The sequence below is a fragment of the Acomys russatus genome, chromosome 31, assembly GCF_903995435.1.
Source record: "Acomys russatus chromosome 31, mAcoRus1.1, whole genome shotgun sequence".
Taxonomy (NCBI): domain Eukaryota; kingdom Metazoa; phylum Chordata; class Mammalia; order Rodentia; family Muridae; genus Acomys; species Acomys russatus.
The window spans coordinates 163505-172678 of NC_067167.1; positions in this window are offsets into that span (position 1 = coordinate 163505).

The following is a 9174-nucleotide window of genomic DNA, read 5'->3' on the forward strand; positions in this document are numbered from 1 at the left end:
CATAGGGGAGGGGAATAAGGGGGAAATGGGAGGGAGGGAAGAATGGGAAGATACAAGGGATGGGATAACCATTGAGATGTAACAAGAATAAATTCATTTAAAAAAGAATTATCACTTTACAACATGATTGTATCCTCCTTCCCTCATGCCTTCTCTCTCCCTCCCCCTCTCCCTCTGGCCTTCCCTCCCATACTCCTCAGAAAGGGGAGCACTTCTCTCCTAACATCTACCCTGAGGCTATCAGGTTTCACCTGGACTACCACTATCTTTTTCCTCTGTTATCTGGCTTGCCAGGCAATCAGGGGGAATTGATGAACATGTGGAGGCCACAGCCCATGTCAGTAGTAGTTCCTACTTTTCAAATTATGGAACCTACAAGGAGACTGTGTTGCTTATCTACTACATCTGAGCAGATTGTTTATGTCCTCCCCATCATGGTCCTTGGTTGCTACGTTAGTCTCTTCAGCATCCCCTTCCTTCACCCAGGTTTGTGTGCTCCATTTTTCTCTTTGTTGATCTCGTGACCCTCCAGGTCCCTCTATTCCACAGCTCTTATATAGGAGCCTCTGTGCTCCACAGAAATGTTTGGCTGTCTGTCTCAGCATTTGCTTAGATCTCCTACTGGATGGAGTTCTTCAGAGCACTTTTATGGTAGAATCTTGTTTTCTCTCATCATCTGCTTCACGAGTCTATTTTATTTGTTCTTCTGAATGAAAGTTAAACATTCTCCTTCAGCCCCTCCTTGTCCTTTAGTTTCTTTAAGTTTCTGTATTGAAGTGTGGTTATAATGTACTAATTGGCTAATATCCACTTGTAAGTAAGTAAATGCCATGTGTCTTTCGGGTCTGGGTTAACTCATTCACGGTGATCATTTCTAGTTTTATCCATTTGCCTGCAAATTTTAAGACTTCCTTGTTTTTAAAACCTGACTTAAATGTACCACAGGTTCTCTATCCATTCTTCAGTTGAGGGATAGGTGCGCTGTTTCAAGATTCTGTTTATTATGAATAAAGCTGCTATGAACATACTTGAGCAAAATGTCCTTGTTGTATGTTGGGGCATCTTTTGGATATAGGCCCTGGAGTGCATAGCTGACACTTGAGGTAGCATTGTTCCCAGTTTTCTGAGAAATGGCCAGATTGATTTCCAAAGTGGTTATACAAGTTTGCATTTCCACCAGCAATGGAGGAGGGGTCCTCTTTCTCCTCATCCTTTCCAGCAGGTGTAATCACTTTAGGTTTTCAATCTTAGACATTCTGAGAGGTGTAAGGTGGATTCTCAGAGTGGTTTTGATTTGCATTTTCCTGATAACTAGCGTCTTTAAGGATTTGTTTAAGTGTTTCTCAGCAATCAATATTTCTCTATTAAGAATTCTGTTTAGTTCAATACCTCGTTTTGAACTAGCCTTTTGTTTTTGTTGGCATTTGAGTTTTTGATTTATTTATATATTTTGGAAATTGTCCCTTGGTCAGATGTCAGTTTTGTGAAGATCTTTTTCAATCTTTAGGCTGTTATTTTGCTCTGTGGACAGTGTCCTTTGTCCTACAGAAGTGCTCAGTTACATGATATTCCATTTATCAATTGCTGATCTTACAGCCTTAGCTATTGGCATTCTATTTAAGAGGTAATTTCCTTGCCAATCAGCTCAAGATTCTTCCCCTATTTTACTTCTAAAATATTTAGTGTGTATGGTTCTATCTTGAGGCCTTTAATCTACCTGCAATTTACTTTTGTGCAGTGTGATAAATATAGATCTATTTGCATTTTTCTACATGTAGACATCCAATAAGTAGCGTACCATATGTTGTAGATGCTGTCTTTTTTTCGATTAGTGATTTTGGCTTCTTTTTCAAATATCAAATATCCATGGTATATGAATTTATTTCATGGTCTTTAATTTGGTTCCACTGATCACTTGGTATATTTCTATGCCAATACATGCAGTTTTTACTACTGTTGCTCTACAATATAGCTTGAGACCAGTGATGGATTTACCTCGAGATGATCTTTAGTTGTTTAAGGTTTTTTTTGTTTGTTTTGATTTGTTTTTTTGTTTTTTTGTTGTTGTTGTTGTTGTTTTTGTTTTGTTTTGTTTTGTTTTGTTTTGCTATTTGGGGTTTTTTGTTTTTTCAAAATGAATTTGAGAATTGTTATTTCAAGTTCTGTAAAGAATTGTGTTGGTCTTTTGATTAGAACTGCACTGAAAGTGTATATTGCTATTCATAAGATGATCATTTTTATTATACTAACCCTAAGGATCCATGAGCATGAAGATCTTCAATTCCTTTTCTCACGAACCTGAAGCTTTATTCAAACAGGCCTTTCCATCGCGTGGCTACAGTTATTTTATGTTTTTGTGGCTATTATGAAAGGTGTTGTGTTACCTAATTTCTTTCTCAGGCTGTTTGTCTTTTATATAAAGTAGGGTTACTGATTATTTGAATTAATTTTGTATTTAGCCACTTTGCTGAAGGTGTTTTTCAGCTAAAAGATTTTCTTGGTATAATGTTTTGTGTCACTTATGTTTACTATGATACCATGTACAGATACTGATACTTCGACTATTCCCTTTACAACATGTAATATTTTTCTTCTTCTTTTGTCGTCTTATTGTGCCAGATAAGAATTCAAGTACTATGTTCAAGAGATACAGAGAGTAGACAGCCTTTCTTCATCCCTGATTTCTGTGTAGTTGACTTAACTTTTTCTCCAGTCATTTGATGTTGGCTATTGCCTTGCTGTATATTATCTTTAGTATGTGTAGGTATGTGCTTTTATTCCTGATCTTTCTAAGATTTTAGCATGAATGGGTGCTGGGTTTTTTAAATGATTTTATGGCATCTAAGGAGATGTTCATGTTCTTCTTTTTTTTAAAGTTTGTTTCTATGATGGATTACATTGGTGTATTTCTGTGAAAATAACCTTAACATGAACACATATTATAGATTTTCTCATAAATACATCAAAAGTAATATGAGGGCTGGTAACATGGCTTAGCAAGTAAAAGCTTGCTCTGTAAGCTGGATGGTATGAGTGTGAGCCCAGGGTCCCTTATGGTAGAAGGAGAAAATTGACTTTCACAAGTTTTCCTCTCACCTCCACATACACATACTGTCGTGTGTGTGTGTATGTGTGTGTGTACCAATACACAAAAATAAATGTAATTGAAAAAAATTTAAAACATTATGAACAATTAGTATTGTGAGAGTATACCTTACTTATGATTTTTCAAAGTATCATTACTATATAGACCTCGTGTTCAATAGTTATTGGTTAGCTACCATACTGGATAGTAAAGTACTAACTAGGGTACCACCTAAATATTTTATTTCCTTAAAATTTTTCAGGAGAATAGGTTGGAGAGAGGCTCATGTTAAAGAGCACTTGCTGTTCCTATAGAGAACAAGATGAAGTTTTGAACACTCACATAGTGGGTTACAGTCCTCTGTAATGCCAGTTTCAGGGGATCTAATTCCATTGTTCTGGCTTCCATGCACACACAGGTATGAATTTGTTGAACATACATAAGTACATACACAATGTGATAAAACAATCATTACTATTAGGCCTACCATGTTGGGTGCCAATTTATTGTTAATTGCCCAGGACAGCCTAATAATGTTTATTATCAGTCCTATAATTATTGCTACAGCATACTTTCTAACATGCTAGCAATCAATCAAGTCACAGACACAGACAACTGTTATATTTTAAAATAGCCTTACTTAACCTGTGGCAGGGTAGATATTAGTCCTCTCAACTACTTCCCATAGTGGTATACTACATCTGCCCCAATCCCATGCCATCTGCTTCTAATAATTTCTATCAAGCTACCTCCCTTCCATAATCCCATATTGTTGTTAATGTTCTTGATCTGGGCCAAATCTCCATCTGTACTGTCCATCTGCTTCTGCATCATCTAACCCATGATGGCGAGACCTCCCCCTCTGCCCTCTCTCTCTCAGGTGTTTTGTCTTCCTAAGGTTCTTCCTGTCTCTCCAAGCCCAGGAACCTTAGCCACACCTATCCCACCTGCCCTGCCCACGTGTGATGACTTTTTATTAATTAGCATCAAAATACATCAGACCAACCCCCAACACATACATGCAGGCAAACATTCACACACGTTTAAGAAAAATAAGATAATCTCTAGATGGGTGTTTTGTGATGGTGCATATTATTTAGTCTTGGCCAATGGGAGGCAGAGGCAGACAATATTCTGAAACTGTCACAGTCATAGTCAGAGAATTTATAGCTTCTGTCTTGGGGAAGAATGAAATTTTGAGTTATTTGTTTTAGCTAATGTTCAAAGTCTAACAGGGAGATGTTGGGAAGTTGTTTTCCCCAGAGCACCTTATGTGTTTAGAGATGTTTGTAGACTTCATACCTTGAAATATTTCATCCTTGGGTTCATTTTTAGAATATGATTCAGTGCTGGCTTTAGTTTTTTGATCTTGACAATCAGGCTCCCTAACACATTAGCAGGTAGGACATCTTTCTTCAAAGAGACAACAGTGCAATTGGGACACAGCATGCCATCTCCCTCAGGGCTTTTCTCTAGTGAGCCGATGCATTGGAGGCAGCTGACATATCAACATTTCAAGTATACAGGGGTTTTCAGATAATCACAGCACACAAAAAGGTACTTTTTTTTGTTAAAGAGATGAGCCATGGTCAGCACCTTGGGGGAAAATCAAACATTGCTCTGGAACTTTTAATGAGATGAACAACTGCTACATCCTGACAGATTGCCACCATTTCATGCACAGGGAAGACACTTGAATATCACAGTCATTAGTAATAAGTTTTTAATGACAAATATGAAAACATATATACCTAACTTATAACCTTGAACTTCTACTAATTGAAATGCTACCTGGAAAGACAGATGCTATTCCTCACTGTTGACTCAGTTGAGGGAATGAGAGGGTCTTTACCTAGATTGTTCAGCGTGGCAGTCACTAGCCTAAATATGGCTATGGGGCCCCTAAAAAGGAGTGTACCTGTCCTTATTTAATGTTTATTTTTGTGTGTATATGTGTGAGGATGTGTTTGCACCATGGACCATGTGTGAAGGTCAAGTGACAACTTGTAAGGTCATCTTTCTCCCTTCACCATATGGGGCCTTGGGATTGATCTCTGGTTGTTAGATTGGTGGCAAGCTCCTATACTCACTGAACCATTTCACTGGTCCAAATGGACTTACCTGAACTGCAATGTGCCGTGAGTATAAAATACACACTCATTTTGAAAGATGCGAAATAGAGCATAAACTCTCATTAACATTTTTATCTAATTACGTGTGTTATATAATAAATTCTTTTATATTATTTGTAGTTACATGTGCCTATATGCCGATATGTGCATATAAGTGTCCATGGAAGCCTGAGGCGTCACATCCACTGGAGCTGGAATGGGTGCTTGGAATCAAACATGGTCACTCTGTTCAAGCAGATATCCCTTTAGATCATTAATTTATCATATTGAGATAAAATGAGATAAATTATTTAATTTTGTATTTCCCACCTTAATAATTAGAAAGTTTGTCATTACATATGTGTGTCATGTTCTCTTTCATTTGGACAATGCTAATCTTGACCCAGAAACTTTCCAGCTCCCTTGTCCCATCTGGATATTGAATGAGCCATTGGAAATAATACATATTGCACCTCATAGAGTCCACCAAGTACTTGTTGGACTTAAGATAATGAAGACAATCATCATCACCAGGCTGGGTGGTGAAAGTCTTTTTCCCACAATGTCCTCCCTGTGTCTCTGTATGAACACACTGCCTAGCATTGGCTAGCCTCAGAAAATACATGCAGGCTAATAAGTCTTTCCTCTGCACTTGGCAGAGTGCTGATAAGTGAAGAAAACGGGCCCAACTGTTCTCACCTCTCCTATGCCCTCCTCTCTGTCTTCTAGCCTCCAGCTGAATTCCAGAGTGGCACCCTCCTCCTCAGGTTATTGGTGATGCCACTTTCTATCTCACTCCCCACCTGTCTCCTCTTAATCCAAACAAATTTAGATTGAAAATGTGGCTCAAGAGAGATTTTTGTACAATGAAGTACATTTTTCTTTAAAATATTCCATTTCATATTCTCAGTTTTAAATGACTGATGCATGATTGGAATTTGATGATGAAAGTATAAAACTGGGATGTGAGGGGACTAATAAGAGAGGTGGAAGAGGCTTAGATTACATTCAGTTGTTCATTTAATTGTCTTCACAATAAATACTTGCTGGTGTGTGCTGAGAATTTAAAAACAAATATATGTATTTTACATAATATTTTATGTTTATTTCTTTATGTAATGTCTATGCGTGTGTGCAACTTCATGGACTTGGAGGATGACAGATGACTTTTGCCATGTGAGTACTGGGATTGATTTCAGAGGGTCAGGCTTGATGGCAGTCTTGGCTATATAGTCCAAAAGGCTCCCAACTTAAGATTCTCTGGCATCAGCCTCCCTAGTGTTGGGATTTCAGATATTTCCTTGCAAACCCAGCTTGAAGCACAATTTCCAAATCAATAAAATACTGCAAACCGAATTCAAGAACACAGCAAAGATACCATTTATCATGACAAAGCAGGCTTCATTTCAGGCATGCAGGGATGGTTCAATATACGGAAATCCATCAATGTAATCCACCATATAAGGAAAATGAAAGAAAAAACCACATGATCATCACATTAAAAGCCCAAACACCATGAGACAAACTTCAACACCAATTCATGTTTAAAGTTTTGGAAAGATCAGGGATACAAGGCACATAACTAAACATAACAAAGGCTATATTCAGCAAGCCAATAGCCAACATAAAATTAAATAGAAAGAAATCAAAGGAAATTCTTCTAAAATGAGGGACCAGACAAGGCTGCCCACTTTCTTCAGATCTCTTCAATATAGTTCTTGAATTTGGAGCCAGGGCAGCAAGACAACAAAAGGAAATCAAGGGGATACAGGTGGGAAAGGAGGAAGTCATATTATCCCTATTCGCAGATGATATGGTAGTGTACATAAGTAAACACCAAAATTCCACCCGAGAAATCCTACAGCTGATAAACACCTTCAGCAATGTGGCTGAATACAAAATTTATCCAAAATATTCAGTAGCCTCTTGTATACAAACGACAAACGTCCTGAGAAAGAACTTATGGAAACTACACCCTTTCAAGTAGCCACAAGCAATAAAAAATAAATGGGAATAACCCTAACTAAGCAACTGAAAGACTTGTTTGAAAAAAAACTTCAAATCTATGAAGGAGATTGAAGAAGACATCAGAAGATGGAAAGATCTTTCTTGTTCTTGGATAGGGAGAATTAATATAGTAAAAATGGTCATTTTACCAAAGGCAATTTACAGATTCAATGCAATCCCTATCAAAATACCTACACCGTTTTTAAAAGACATTGAAAAATCAGTCTCAATTTCATAAGAAAAAACAAAAAAAAAAACAGAATAGCTAAAGCAATCCTATACAATATGAGATCCTCTGGAGGAATCTCCATTTTAGATCTCAAGCTGTATGATAGAGAAACAGTCATTAAAACAGCATAGCACTGGCCTAGGAACAGGCTGGTTGACTAATATAATCGAATTGAAAATCCAGAAATAAATGTACACACATTTGGACACTTGATTTTTGACAAAGAAACCAAATCTATTCAATGGAAAAAGGATAGAATCTCCAACAAATGGTGCTGGTCCAACTGGATGTCTGCATGTAGAAAGATGTAAGTAGATCCATATTTTTCACCATGTACAAAACTCAAGTCCAAGGGAATTAAAGACTTTAACATAAAACCAGACACACTAAATATGTTAGAAGAAAAAGTGGGGAAGAGCCTAGAATTCATTGGCGCAGGAGACAACTTTCTGTATAGAACTCCAACACCCCAGGCTCTAAGGTCAACAATTATTAAATGGAACTTCATGAGACTGAGAAGCTTCTGTAAGGTAGAAGACACTGTCAACAGAAAAAAGTGACAGTCTGCAGACTGTGGAAAGATCTTCACCAACCCTACATCTTACAAAGGTCTAATATCCAAAATACATTTTTAAAAACTCAAGAAATTAAACTCCACAAAACCAAATAATCCAATTAAGAAATGGGGTTCAGGTTTAAACAGAGAATTCTGAACAGAGGACTATCCAATGGCTGAGAAACACTTTGAGAAATGCTCAACATTTTTATACATCAGAGAAATTCAAATCAAAACAACTGAGATTCTATCTTAAAAGCATCAGAATGTCTAAGTTCAAAAACTCAAATGACAGTACATGTTGGTGAGGATGTGGGGAAAAGGGAACACTCCTTCATTGCTGGTGGGAGTGCAAACTTGTACAACCACGTTGGAGATCAATCTGCAGCTTTCTCAGAAACTGGTAACAGGGCTAGTCCAAAACCTAGTTATTCCACTTCTTGGAGAAAACACAAAATAAGTTTCACAAGGACATATTCTCACCCATGTTTATAGCAGTCTTATTCATAATAGGCAGAATCTGGAAAAAAACCTAGATGTCCCTCAGTCAAAGAATGGATAAAGAAGCTGTGGTACATTTACACTATGGAATACTACTCAGCCATTAAAAAATGGAAATCCTGAAATTTGCAAACAAATGAATGGAACTAGTAATGATCTGAGTGAGTTAACCCAGACCCAGAAATACTTACATGATATATACTCACTTATAGTTGGACACTAGCCCAAAAGGGATGTCCCATGAAAGTCTTCATTTACAAGGAGATTGGGATAGATGTGAGGACCTCCTATTGGGACTCTAGGTGAAAGAAGTATAGGAGAATGTGGAAATAAGACACAGAGTGTCCTAGAAACCTACAAGAACATCATGATGGGCAGATCTGGACCCAGGGGCCTCTACTTAAACTACTGCAACAACCAAGGACAATAATGTAGTAAGCATTGAAATTTCTATTCCGATCTAGCCAATGGACAGGACATTCTGCACAGTTGTGTGAAGAATGGGGACTGACTCTGACATGAACTTTGGCACCCCATATTTGAATACTTCCCTTTGTCAGGGAGGCCTGGTGACACTCAGAGAAAAGATAAGAAGGCTACCAAGACACATGCTAGGCTCTGATCATATGGTAGGGGTAGGATGTTCCCTTCTGTCACAAAGGGGAGGGAAATAGGGTGAAAGAGG